Genomic DNA, 15,481 nt, shown 5'->3' on the forward strand with positions numbered 1-15,481 from the left:
ATCGGTAAAAAGCGTAGCGAGCATCTTTTCCTTATTATTCAAAACTGCGAATGCATTTTATTATATTTATACTTCATGTTCAAAACACTTCAACAGTTCTGTTCCTTTTTCAGTTTTTCCAGTGTCCTGTTTTTTAAAGTAGTGCTTGGATTGAAGGTAAGTTAGTACAGGGCATTATGTGTTATCTGTAATCAATGTAATTTTCTAAAAATCAATTAAAATATAATTTTTCGAATTTTGCATGAAGAAAAAAGTTAGGTTTTTATGCAAAATACTAAAAACTGTGTTTCTTCCTTAACTCAAAAGAGCTAAACATACAATTTACGCCTAAAATGTATCATCAAGGAAGGTGTATTTAATTTTAGGGATATATCTATTTTCGGAGTATTTAAAGATAGCAATTTTAAACAGCTTTTTGCATTTTATTTTGGAATTGGATGCGCAGCTTTTAAACCCTGTAAAAAAATGTAATTCTCTAAGTTATACATTTTACTTCGAAACTAATTTGCATTTTTAAAGACCTTTAGAAGCCGGATACACTGCCATAAACTTTGTTTTTAAATCGCTGTTGGAACAACAGATGGCTGATATACAAACCTTTACAGTTTTAATAGTCTCCGCGAGGTGTTACCTAAAATCATATTTTTGAGATGGCTTGCAGATTCTAGCACTTTTCTCCAAATCTTAGCGTGTAACCTTAAGTATTATTAATTGGTACATAGATAAACTTTTTCACCAAATGCAAATTGGAAAAAAAAATCTTTTGCTACTTTTGAACGTGAAGTTGATGTTTATTGAGCAATCATTTTGCTTATTGTTCTTATTTGACTGTCCTAGACGTTACGCTGATTTTATTTTCCGCCCGCCTTCCTCTGCAGCACCACCGTCAACCGGCTCCTCCCGATGCTGCTCCTCTAGCGAAAACCGTCTCCAGGTTACGTCCACATCCTACACACACACGCGCGTACATATACAACTACCCTCACACACACAAATGCACATACACCTACACACGCATACACACACACACTCGTGATTGCGAAAAACATAATTTGAATTTTAGACGTCAAAATTCAAATTTTTTTTTAAAATGTTTATTTTGATCTTCGCCCTCAGTCTTTCCTATTGCTACGTTATTTCTCTCTCACTCTCTCTAAGAATAATTAAATCATTTTCCACTCTCCGTTTCCAAGCACCTATTTTATAACCCCAAGCTGTAACCAAACCCCACTTCATCACACCCATCACATGTTTTGGGGAAACAGCTCTGCTTTTTATAAAGCAAAGGAGTTCAGGAGTTCGGGTAGCAGTTGAACCATAAAATATCATTTCCAGGCGCTCGTCAAGCGTGGCAAATGACTGTCCCTTTCCCGCGCATCGATCCGAGCTGCTCGAAACTCCATCAGCACCAAATGGAACTTCAAAGTGTATGAAAAGAACTCTGACGCCCACATAGGGCATGCGAATAGAAGCCATGACGCCCACTCCGACAAGCGGGCGACTCTTTTTTTTTTATAATTTGATTGACATTGTTGAAAATGACAGTGTTTGTGTTTTCTGCAGACCAGAGACTAGCATTCATCAAATGAGGCAGTGAGAAGCAAAGGGATGTAAGTGGACATTTTCAAGTTTTGAGTAAACGCGTTTAAAGATAAGGTCCTAGGTAGGCTTTCGTTGAATTTTTTTCTAAATCATGCTGTATAACAGAATCTACCAGGGCTACTAGTACTATCTCTTGCCCCAAGACAGAGAAGAGAGGTTCACCTACCATTTGTACTGGTTATCTCCAAATTTTTAATTTTGCCACTTACATTTCTTTGCTTCTCACTGCCTCATATGATCTCAGAATACTAAAAGCTTTCAAAGAACTTATTCATCGAGTCAGTTTGGGGCTTAAAACTTTTATTGAGGTGATCCCAGAAGGAAGATCACAAGAGGCCGTTGTCACCTCAACAAATTTCCTTATTCGGCAAATTTTGTCTGATGATTCGGCAAAACTATCATCATTCGGTGAAATTTGGAGCTCCATGAGGCAAATTTCTACAATCCCAAAAATTTAAGTTCGGGGCGCCCTTACTTTTATCATAACAATAATTTCTGAATTTTTGTATGTATTGTCCACAAAATATATTTTGTATTGTGATGGTATGTATCACCTCATTCAAAAGCAACAAATTTTCTTTTTTAAGAAATACTTCCTTCCTAGTTAAGGAATGCAAATTCTATCGCATATTGAGTATGAAATTTTTTTATCGCCCTTTTTAGAAACGAAAAATTTTATGTACTTTTCCTTGAGCTGAAATTCATCACCGCCTTCTAAACAAACTAAAACTAAAATCGCCTTTCTTTTTAACCCAATTCGGTTTTGGCGGCTTATAAAAAAAAAAAATATTTTTACCGTCTTCCATAAACAGGGCGGCCGAGAGCCACGGAAGGGCCACTGTCAGTGTCCGTTTGGCCGCCGGACCCTTTTTTCCATAAAAATTATAAAACGAAAGCAAGTGAGATTTGGAGTCCTGCCCTTTACGTCGGCCCTATCTATGTATAAGAACATTACATTTTTTGAACTACACTTTTAGGTATAATTTTAATCTTTAACATGTATATAACGCACATAATGCACAAATATCGGATTTGTATGTATGGAACAAACTGGTCTCTTTTTCTTTTCAAAAATCCGGGCCATTTCACTAGAAATAAAAGTTGTTCACGATTCAGTAAGTTTTGGACGGCGGCAGTGCTAGCGAGGTTAAAATGGAAACAAGTTCAAAGGCCAGAAAACAAGCTTTCGTTAAAGTTCTCTTTGTTAACACAGGAATCAAGATAATAAAAAAAAACAGAATGAAGGCCGCAGTGACTAATTTACAGCTAATAATTTTTTTACCATGAACTCGAGGATAATTACGACGGTGTCAACAATGATGAAAAAATGTCATTGGAACTTTTTTATTGATTTTTTGTTGTAATTACACAAATATAAAACTCGCTTCGACAACTTTTTGGTTTCGATATTTCCTGTACGCGTTATCACGAATTTGTTTTTTGTTTACATGTTGACTACAAGTAGGCTTTAATAAATCCCGACTGTAAGTTTTATCTAACTTCATGACCAGACCAACTATTTTCGTGCACTCTTCCGCCAGCGTAACAAAAAAAAAAAAAAAAAAAAAAAAAAACAGGGCTGTGGATCGGAGTCGGAGTAGTTGAGTCGGACTGATTTTAGGATGAAGGGGTCGGAGTCTGGAGTCGATGACTAAAATTCAAAGAGTCGGAGTTGGTTATTTTCCCTCCGAATCCGCAATTCAGCCAGGGTATCGGAGTCGGGAAATCGGAGAGATTTTGGCGTAAATGAATCAAAGTCGAATGCTCTAAAGATTTAGGAGTCGGAGCCCCGAGTCGTTTTTTTTCTTTCCACCATCAGTTTAGTATTTTAAATAATGCTTTTAGGAAGTTTTAATTAACTACGTCATATTTCTTTTGTGAGTGCTTACCGAATTTGCCTGAAATATATATTTTAAAAGCATCCTTTTTTCAGGTAATGAAACGCCGACATAGTGTAAGACGAAACTCATCTAAATGGCGCTCACCACTCGTTTTCATGATTATTTTTATGAAAAAACAAAGCACTTTATAGGCAAAAAATAGCTTTTTTTAATACATTGAAGCAAAGATATCTCTAAAATGAGAACCAATTTCATTTTTATTGTGAATATCTTTTTAATTTCTATAGGTAAGGCTTTTAAACTTGTTAGATATCCCAGAGAAAAAATTCCATCTTCCTTATTGTAGTTAAAAAATATGACAAACAAACAATGATCCGATGAACAAAAAAAGTTTTTAAAAAAATACGTGTTTCACAGACATAAAAGCTGAGCTTGGTACTTCCTAGAAAGATGCAAGAATTTTTTGCTTTTAACCCACCCTCCTTCCCCTTCGAGCGCGAAAACTGGTTTCTGTTCTTAAAACAACTATAATTTTGAGAATAGGTGCGTTGCACAGTTTTGTACTTGCAACGCACTGATGATTCTTCAATGATTTTAAACGTTTTATTACAGCTCTGAAAATTCAACCAGATAGATGAATTTTTAAACCACACTGATAATCCACAAAATTAATAATCCGTGGATGGATATACGGAAATTCTCTGAATACCTCTCACACACATAAAACACATAAAAGGAAAAATTATTGTGCCTCGAGTTCAGAGTTGTGATATTCCTCCAAAGCTGTTTTTGTTTGGAAGTGAAAATCAGGAAATCTTTTGAGAGTGTCATTTTCGTTCTAAATTTCATCCGAGTTGTTTTGACACAAAAACCTTTTCCATCAACAGCTGGAGAGAAATCATTTCTACTGCACTCACTCAAGCGTTGAAAAACGAAACAATATATTTTTTTTTCCACTCATTCCTGCATTTTAACACAATATTTGCAGACGACATAAATGCATCTTATGTTTGAAGATCGTTCCACCATTAGCTGACGATAAGGAAACAACTCAACCCATCTTTCTCATCATGAAAAAGAGATTAAGCTGAGCGTTTCTAAGCCTAACGTGCTTATTCGATACTTCCTACAGGAAGTAAACATTACTCGCCGTGGCCAGCTGAAGACAACTGATCTTCTGGCAAAACATCGAGAATGGCTGCCCTCTTCAAGTTCTAATGGCAAAAAAGAAACAATGGGTTTGGAGGCAAACAATGGCTTCTGTTTCGACCAAACCCTTCTCTTGACCCGCTTGAAAGTGGAGAAAGGAGCACTGGGCCAAAGTACTATCTTTCATGCCATTTGTTGATGGTGTTTAGATGCTTCTGTCACAAGTTAAAATGGCCTGTCACTCGGTTCTATTGTTTAGGGATTCGTTCTTGTTAAATGCAGCTAATAGTGTAAAAATGTCTGTTTTCACGAATACTTACGTGCGAAATGAGTAACATTAACACTGTTTTACATTGTAATTGGAATACTTGAAAGAAGCTGGCCTATTTCAAGGAAAACCCCATGTTTACAGGGGACAAAGTACGCAGGGACACAGCGATAGATTTCTAGAGTTAACCCACCTTCAACAATTATAGAAAGTAAAAGTTTGATAGAAACAATACTGCAGAGTCATTTAAAATGATTTACACTAAAAATTAGTACAAAACGAAAATTAAAGACTATATACTATCTGTGGCATCCTGGTAGGTGCTGTTATACAGCATGATTTAGATTTTTTTTTTAATGAAAGCCTACAAAGAACCGCATCTTTATAAACGCGTTTTAGTCAAAACTTGATAATGTCTACTGACATCCCTTTAAATTCAAAATGAATCCGTTTATAGAAAGTCAATGAAAATTGAGTTGAAAGATTCCGTTACATACATACATAGATACATACAAACATACAGAGAGTGCTATAAAAGCGTGCTAAAAACTAGAGAGGAAATCAATCAGCTAGAATGTGAAGACAGAAAGTTTCGTACTATCTGTATTTTTGGGCCTTTTTAAGTTAAACAACAACAAGACGAAAGAAGTTTTGACTTCAAAACTATTCTGGAATTGCTATAAACTGATTCGTATCAAAAAGTCTGACTACATCCTAGACATTCAATGAACCTATACTAAACTGAGCAAAATTTCATTGCAACTGGAAACTGCAGTAAACTAAGCAACATTTCAATGCAATACAAGTTCTACAGTCATTGAAAAATTTAGTAAAAGTTAAATTGAAACTTAAAAAAAAAAAAAAAATGTGTAACCGACCGATATTCAAAAGTTCAACAAAACTAAGCCTTATTGAAACCTAGATCTAAGGAAAATTACCATGGACGAATGTTATAGAATCATTATGAGCCGAAACAAAATTTAAAATTAGAGCAATTTACACATTTTCATGCAAACAAAACCTTAGAATTTTAAAAATTTAAGTGACATTTAAAATTTCTAAAACGATTTCGATGTTATAAGATAAATTTTTAATATCAAAAACTCAAAAATGCACTGCGAACTGCCAGTACACATTAGAAACTCCTTTGGAACACTAATTCAGGAAAAAAAATGGCCCAGTTGACCGAATGTGCTCTAAAATGTATTACAAATGTACTGCGTTAAAATAAAAAAAAAGGTATTCGGAAATAAGCTCAGAATCTGTTCCGAATGTGTCTTGCTCAGGATTTGTTAAACGTAAACTTGGGAACACATTTGAGAACAGTTTGGGAACATATTAGGGCAGACTTGTGAAATCATCGCTTTTTGTCGTACAAATATAATTTCAAAAGCTTTCGTTAACTACCAGTCGATAGAATAGCTCAATATGATACTAATAGAAATTTTGCTGCTACCAAGCACTGTCGTTTGGTGTCGATAAGGGCGTCAAAACTAATGGTCTTCTACTGTCTGTCTTAAGGTTGATAGCTACCTCGTAAGATTACTGTAAAATTAATAGCAAAAATTATTGGTGAAATCAAAAGAGTGACCCAAAAAATGAGCAACGAAGTATTCCAGAAAAATAAATATAGGTCAGTGTGCAAAATAAGTTCTCCAATGCGTTCCCAAAATTATTTTAAAAAGTGTGCTTTAATCCAAAGAGTGTTTTTTAAAACTATTTTCAAAAGTGTACTTCAAAGAACTCTAAAGATGGGAAAGAGTGTGCTTGTTCAAAAAGTTTCTGAAGATTTGCAGTGCGTGATTTAATTCATAATACTGCCCATAGAAACCTCGATAAATATAAAACATAATAAATACACTTTTTGAGACAAATTCATAGTTTTAAAGCATGCATACCAAAAACTGAAATCAAATGAGCTGATGTGCCTATTACATGACTTCCTTTTACTCAAATTTAATGTTATTTCCCCATTATTGGCAATTTTAATGTGATTCAATTGTTTACTTTCTAAATATCACCAACAGTGGACAAATTGAAACAAAATTAAAAAAAAGAAAAAAATATCGCCAAATTTGTCGCCAAGTTGGCGATAAAACTTGGCGACCAAAAGACTGGCGACATATTGCCTAGTGTCCGACAAATTATAACACAACTTGAGTTTACATTGAAATTAACAATGATTTCCCCCCAAAAAGAGGCAAAAGACCCCCCTAGAAACATCCGAATGCAACCAAAACGGAAGGTGCACAATTAGACCCCACTAGGAGTCTACGTACCGAATTTCAACTTTCTAGGACATACCGTTTTTGAGTTATGCGAGATACATACTCACATACACACATACGCACATACATACGTACATACAGACGTCACGAGAAAATTCGTTGTAATTAACTCGGGGGTCGTCAAAATGGATATTTCGCGTGTCTGTACGTTCCTATGCATATATCCACGTGTGATCGGGTCGAAAAAAATAATTAACGTTCATTCGGGGGTGAGAAAAATGGAAATTAAGGCAGATTTTTGAGTGAAAATTTTTTCGCGAATACAATACTTCCTTTTTTGCAAAAGGAAGGAAAAAAGAGGAATGAACTCTAAATTTTATTTATTTATTTTTTTTAATGAATTCTTTTGCATATAATGATAATGCTGAATAACTTTTCAAACAACTTCATCCTTTCCAAAACAGTCCAACCCAATAATCATTTCCTTTCTTTTACTTCTTTAAGAAGTTCCTCATTTGCATTTCTTCTCTTACGAGGAAGAGAAAAGAAAGCAGTCCTTTGATGAAAATGAAAACACAGCACCCTCCTCAAGCTCACGCTTTTTCCTGAAACAAACACCTACTTATGCCTACGAAACCACCCTGATGGTAATAAAATATAACAATTTCCTAAGGTAAAGTGTAAAAGACTGAATGCAATGTTTGTTAGAGGTGACCTCTTAAGATTTTACGAAGATACCTATTCATTTTTATTGAAACTTCCGGTTTTAAGGAATTTACATCAAATTGGAAAGGAAAAGAAAGAAAAAGAGAAGGAGTGTGGTAGCAGCTAGAAAAGTTTGTGCCTACACTCATCATAAAATAGTGAACACGAACGTTGATGGACACGAACTAGTTTTTTCACTGAATTGAAATTTTTGCTTTAAAGAGAAAAACTTAGTTTATTTTATTACAAACGGTCTTCAACCTTTTTCAACCCATGTACCTCTTTTGTGCATCGTTAACCGTGCGTAACCCCAGCAAAAGCATTACATTAACATTAAAATGTGTTGTACGTATTAGTTAAAATTTAATCACTCTAAAAGATAGTTTTAATTAAAATCAATAATATTTATTTTATGCAAAATTTTCTGCAACATTTTTGCTAGTCAGACATACAGTAGGACCTCCTTAATCCAGACTATTAGAGCATTCAGGTCGTCTGAATTAATAAAAGTGTGGATTAAACAAAATAACCTAGAAATTGAACGAAGGTACATAAACAAATTACCGTTACTCAGTAAAATTTACATTTTGAAGTCAAGAGAATGAAATATAAATCTGCATAAGAGAAAATTAAAAAAAAACACTTTGCAAAATATAAGATACAACATACAAAAAATACGATATTGAACTAAATCGTGTTTTAATTATGCAGTATGTGAATCGAAATGCTGTCCGAAAAAGAGAAGTCCGGTTTAATAGGGTCCGGATTAATGAGCGTTTGCTGAGAGATTGAAAAGGGTTCAGCAAATAATTAGTGAGGACGCTGGTCTTAATTTTGTTTGCTAACAGTTCACTAATTCTTGGGCTCCAGCATGGTCATATACAATCGAGAAATCACTTTCAACATTAGTTTTGTATATTTGACCTTCAGGGAATTTGAACTCAAAAACTCTTAAAGGCACAAGTACATTTTCATTAAAAGATACTTCACAACAATGTCGACCAAATCCTTGTGTGTATTTTTAAAACAGTCCAAAAGTTAACAAAGTACTACAACACTTACGTTTCAATGTAGAACCCCCACGATATTACTGTAACTTTTGTCAGCATTTAATGTTATTTTTATCAAAATAATTTTACCTGCATTTTGGTAATTAACTGCGTGACCTTTAGTGTTTCACGTACCCCCAAAGAAAAACGTATACCAATGGTTAAGAACCGTTGCTTTATTAAATTTTTGAGCCTGGTATGGGGCAGAATTTATGTCAAAAGAATTTTATTCACAGCATTCCAATTTTTTAATTATTGTTATACCTTACTAGGGGACCACACAAATTGCGTAATAATGAAAAAAATAATCTTATATAATAAAAACCCTGTGCGCATGTGGCTATGTATCTATGTATGTATCTATGTCCGAGTTACTTCTCCCGAAAGCCAGTGAACTGACCATCGAACCAGTTATCGATAGATTCATCGTTTTCCCGTCTTAATGTTTGGGTATTTAACCTAATACTCGAACAATAATTGGCGGAGATATCAATTGAAAACTATTAATTATAATACTTGGATTTCGGCTTAAAATCCCAAATTTTCGAAGGCTTTCCGCCATTTAAATTATTATTCAGTGCTTCATCTCAACTTTCCGCAACAATGCTTTTATTAAAATTTGTAGCGTTGAAGAAAATCACTGAGCAGATAGATCTGTTATCATTTTTTCTCGAATATGAACAATTAAAATTTTCGCTTTTGTTTTGAGGCTTTTCCTGTAATCGGGGGATTTAAAATGTTTCCTTTCTGGTTATTTTTCCGCAATCTGTCGCAACATTTTGCTGTTTTTTTTTTTTTTTTTAAATTTTTTGTTCAAGTCTGATTGTTGAACACGAGTCACTTAACATAACTTTTACTTTCGAGGTAGACCGTGCAAAGCCGGGCGACGTAGCTAGTAATAAATAACAATCAAAAGAACACAGAGAAACGTCGACGCCCATATTGTTTGCTCTCGTCTCCCCGAGATCAAGATAGAAAGTCTTCAGGTCTGCAGAAATTTGAAGAAAAGTCTCCAAACTGGCAAGAAGTGAAAGGTACCATACGACTTCACTGTTTGCATGCGGCAGGACATCCATATGCAAAGCGTGTGAAGGATGGCTTCTCACCAAAACTCGTTAAATTTGGTGACTTTTCTTAAATTGTTGGCACAAATTCAGACTTCATATTTCGATTACGAGGAGACGAGGGCAAACAATTTATTCGTCCTAAAAATGTTTTACTATGCTCGTTCGATTGTTACTCATTTAGATTTTTTTCATTATTACACTATCGTGTAGTTTTCCAGTTAGAATGAAGAATAGCCCTAGATTAATTCTTCAAAAACCTCGCTTAAAATATTCAAGAAAAGACCGTGGTCAACAACTTGCCTCGTTTTGTGATGATAAAATACTGCTGGTAAAAGTACTGTATGACCCGGAGATCAAGGGGTTAAAGTTAAAAATAATTTTATGAGCTACCAACGGATATAAAACTTCACCAGCTGATTCCGACCTCCGTTGGTAAACCGAACTTTAGGATCGTCAATCGGGTGGTGAATACGACCATAAGAGGAAAAAAAAGATGCAGTATTCCGCACTCTCAGCAGTTATCAACCTATGTTACTTTGAATCTTTGAATGCTTTTGTATTTCTGTTGGAATTCAGGAAGTTGGAACTAAGGAAGTGTTTTTTTTTAACAAAGAACAAAAGCAGTGCTGTCACAATTTCCGTTTTAACCGTCGCGGCGGTCCTCCCCCTACAGAAAACTAACATACCTGACATCATGAGATTCCATCACTAAGTGATATAAGTTGGAGGATTTGCACTTATAGAAATCATTAACCTACACATGTTGATGACTACAACGAGTTCTAATGACGAAATATTTAATTCAACATTACGAAAACCATATAATCATAAACATCAACGAATATCTGCATTACAACGACAGTAATCAAAAACACAAAGCAAATTAAAGGATGCTACATTTTCTATTTACCACTGAAAATCTATTTTTAGCTTCAACAATACAAAACTCTCGCTTTTAAACTCGAATAATAGAAATTGAAATACACCCAAAAGTGAAAGACAAAGAACCACTCCTACAAAGAAAACATGAAAAGTCAGTCCTAACATTAACCTCTTCAGTGCGCAATTAAACGCCTAAATAACAATGAAACTGAGGACTCAAATAGAAAAGTGTTTTTCCCAGAAATAATTTCCCAAAAGTAATGTCCTGACATCTTCTGATGCATTGTTTATGTTACGCTGACGCCTTTTCTGAATTCAGGTAAAGCAAAGTAGGGCAAGGAGGGTGATTTTATCGTGTGTTATCGCGTTGGATGAAAAATTATCTGGTAGAAATCGTTAGAAAGTTCACTTTTGAAAATTGCTTTTATCTGATGAGAAACTTTCGTTTCTCGTGACCTAGAAATGGATGGAGATGAAACAACCACCGGGTTATTACTGTAAACATTTGTAATAATTAGAACCCAGATAATATGCAAAATAAAATCATCAATATTTTCTGGCAAATATGCACTTAAATTCCTAAAATGCACTATTAAAACAGAGAGAAAATCGCATATTTTTGAGAACATCACTTATAGAGTAAGAGCCCATAAGTACTAGACCTACGTCATAATATAAAGGCCCGAAATTTTTCTGCGTTAAGAGATCACAGCAGGTAAGAAAAGTTATCTATTATTTAAGCTGAATCGCACTGCCTTTGGCAGAAAACAGGTAGCAATGTTGCGTCAAAAACTGAGTCATTCCATTTCAAGTGACTTCGTCGTCTCCACTCGACCATCTCCGATTTGAACGAAATTTTATAGAGGTGCCGACACGCCTTTGAAACTCACCTGTACAAATTTTCAGCTTCCAAGACCCAAATCCTAAGGATCGAAAGAAAAAGGGGTTCTAAAATGGCGGATCAGCTTTGTGGAACGAATTGTCATGTTTAGCACGGCTTCCCCATTGGACGCCATTTTGGAGTCCACTTTTTCTTTTCTTTTTGATGTATCCTAGATCTTTATGATTTGTGTCTTGGAAGCTGAAAATCTGCATAGGTTAATTTCAAAGGTATGTTTGCACCTTTGAAGAACGTCTTCCAAATCGAAGATAGTTGGATGGGGACTACCAGGTCACGTGACATGGAATAAATCTATGATGTTTAGCTTTTTGCAGCTATTTTACGCACCTTTGTTACCTGTTTCCTGCCAAAGCCAGTGTGACTCAGCTTAATTAATATGGAACCTTTTTCACCTGCAATGATTTCCTTACGCAAAAAAAATTTGGGCCTTTATACTAGTAGGTCTGGCACTCATGGGCTCTTGGACTATTAGTCAAAATGGCTCTGAGACAACTTGGCTTAGAATTGAAAAGCAAGAGTTCTTACTTTTGAAATATACCCTCTTCTCAAAAACGCTTTGCCATGATCTCATTTGTGAAATACCACTCTACTCAGAAATGAGCACAGACGGTATCATTTCTGAGAATAGGGCTGTTTCAAAAATAAGAACATGTCGAATTGGTTTGAGAATACGAAGTCTCAAAAATAAGCACATGTTGTACCATTCGTGAGAATGGTATTTTGTTCACAAGTAATTCTTGCTAAGCTAAGTAGTCCATGGACTTATTAGCTCCTTTGGGGAGCTTAAATAATCTGGACGGATCGTAATCGAACTGAAGACGATACACTTTATAAATAAGCTCAATTAATCTTTAACTGCGAGCTAAAAAATATTTTTCACAACAGTGAGAAGTGTGCAGTGAGAAACAGTGAGAAATTCAACTCCCGCTTCCCTTGCTGCGCATGCATTATTTTTGAGATAAAATCTGCTTACCTGAATTTAAATTTGACATTTACAGTGGCTCCCAAAAGTGTTCGTACAGCTACGACTTTCAATGAAATAGGCCCCTATGCATTGGTTAGAATTAATATTTCGGAATGGGTATTTAATTATAAGATCTATGATCTATTTTTAACAAAACTACCCGAAAAATTTTAATGAAATATTAAAACTTAATTTTTTAAAAATCAAAAACCAAAAAGTGCCGCAAATTTTATCTCACAAAAGTCTTCGTACACTTTGAAAAAATGTCAAAAAATTAGTAAATAATCTAACTTTTTACAAATTTATTATTTAGTAGAATATTATGCAGTATCAACAACAGCTTTTAAACGTCTGGGAATAGATTTCATTGTTTTTTCTTTCTTTTTTATGCAATGTCTGAATAAGTGTTCAGCCGCACTTCGAGTCTCACTGTTTCTAGTTCGCTTTTCGTTTCAATGGTGTATTTTCGTAATCTAGCCACCAGATATCTCCAAATATGTCCCATTAAGTTTAAATCTAGCGATTGAGGAGATATTTCTAAATTTAAGGACAATTTTTGATTCACCAAACGCAAACGTGTACTTCTTATCGTTATTTTGATGAAAAACTAAGTTGTTTCCGATTGCCAAATTTTGGGCTAATAGTTTAAAATTGTTTTTTGAAATATTTAAGTGAATAGCATGATTCATTATTTCATCAAAAAATTCCAAATTTCCAAGTCCTGATGCTGTTATGCACCCTCCCAAGTAGCATTGAATCTTGGCGCAATATTGTACTTGGTTGGCTGAATGTTGGCGTACGATTTACACCCAATATTGGCTGAAGCTCGTAGGGGATACATTTTAACAATATCGGCCAATATTGCTATTGCAATCTTGAGCCATTATTGCATGCCGATCTAATGCCAATATTGGCGTTACGTTGGCTAAATAGTGGCTCACAATATTGGCTGAAGCACGGAGGGGATACATTTTGACAATATCGGCCAATATTGCTATTGCAATCTTGAGCCATTATTGCATGCCGATCTAAGGCCAATATTGGCGTTACGTTGGCTACATAGTGGCTCACAATATTGGCTGAAGCACGGAGGGGATACATTTTGACAATATTGGCCAATATTGCAATCACACTCTTGAGCCATTATTGCATGCCGATTTTAAGCCAATATTGGTTAAATAGTGGCTTCCATTATTGTTATTGTTATATACACTGCTGTCTACACAAAATGCGACATCAAGAAGGTGCAGTCAGAATGATACAAAATTTTACACTTGATGGCAACATTGATTACAAAATAAAAATAAAATGAACATTTATTACTGAAAAATCCCAAATGAATGGAGGTTTAAGTACCCTGTTGAATCAACTCTAGCTTGAATGTACAACACTATACAGTCGAACATTGAGGTATACTAGTCTCATATGATGTAATACGTCAATTCCTATCAGTTAATGTAAAGCACTACTAATTCAATCAAACTCATAGATTGTTCAATTTACCGCCAAGTCATTCCAGATATGCTCAATTTGTGACAAATCATGACATCACGCAGGTCAGAAAAGGTGATAATGTGGGAGAGGACCCCCCCCCCCTGCTGTGTGTGACGGTGCATTGCCTTATTGAACACGAGTCTCAACACATGACAAAAATATACCATTAGGTTGTGATAGTGCAGCGAGTCAATGTTAGAGGTGATCCTGTCCCACACACAATATAGCACCCCATAGCATCACTACAGCTGTCGATGTGGTGTGCTCCTAAAAAGTAGGCTTTATTAGGGTCGCATACACTTGGAGTAGGTTCGAGTTCAAATCGATTTGCTAGCAACCGAATGGTTCCTGATTGCTCTCATAGCGATGAATCCAGATCGAATTTCGCAAAAATAACATTTTTTTAAGGTTATGGAGAACACGTTGTGAACTACCAAATAATGCTTTGGCTTTTCAGCGGCATACCCCACCCATAGCTGGGATGCCTTTATGGGTTGCAATCATGTACAAAACATAGTCACTTCTAATATTGATCCACAGCACTACGACAGGTCACCCTGCGGTCCCCATGACACCAAACTGCGTTAATATCATTATTCAGTCACATGTGTTGGCACTCATGCCGGGGCTCCCAGGAAGACACTGCTTGATCACACACAGCAAGGGTGTGAGGGGACTTCCTTTTCCACTTTCTATGTCCAGTGCGTCACCCTGCTTTGTCACAAATCAAGCATATCTGGGATCACTTGAGATGGTAAATTGCGTAGGCTATGAGCTTGATGGAATTAGGTGCACATTTCTAGTACCTGTGTAGTAGGATATCCTACAAGACTGATATGCTTCAATGTTTGACTGTATTACCTCGTACATTCACGCAACAGGTAGCTCGACAGGAGACTTAAACCTCCATTCATTTGGGATTTTTCCAGTAATAAATGATCAATTTGTTCTCATTTTGTAATCACTTTCTGATAGTAAGGTTGCCATCACGTGTATAAAATTTCATTTCACTCTGACTACTATCCTTCTTGGTGTTGCATTTCGTGTGGCCAGCAGTGTAGCTAGCTGTTACAGTTTAACCAGGACTGAAATTGTTAGGATTCCAACAATTTCAACGAAAAGGAAGAAGGAATTAAAAGTCGCTTTCCTGGAAGCTTCGACCACGTAAACACTGAAGATGACTGCCGCAGATGCAGTTGAAACGTTTGTGGTAACAACACTCAGACCACAGCAGAACAGCCCAAAATCTCACAACATCATCAATTTAATTCATACTAAAAGTGCCTAGTTATTAAATGTTGGTCAGAGAAAAAGAGAATTTCTTATGACTG

Source organism: Uloborus diversus, chromosome 9 (assembly GCF_026930045.1).
Source record: "Uloborus diversus isolate 005 chromosome 9, Udiv.v.3.1, whole genome shotgun sequence".
Classification (NCBI taxonomy): Eukaryota; Metazoa; Arthropoda; class Arachnida; order Araneae; family Uloboridae; genus Uloborus; species Uloborus diversus.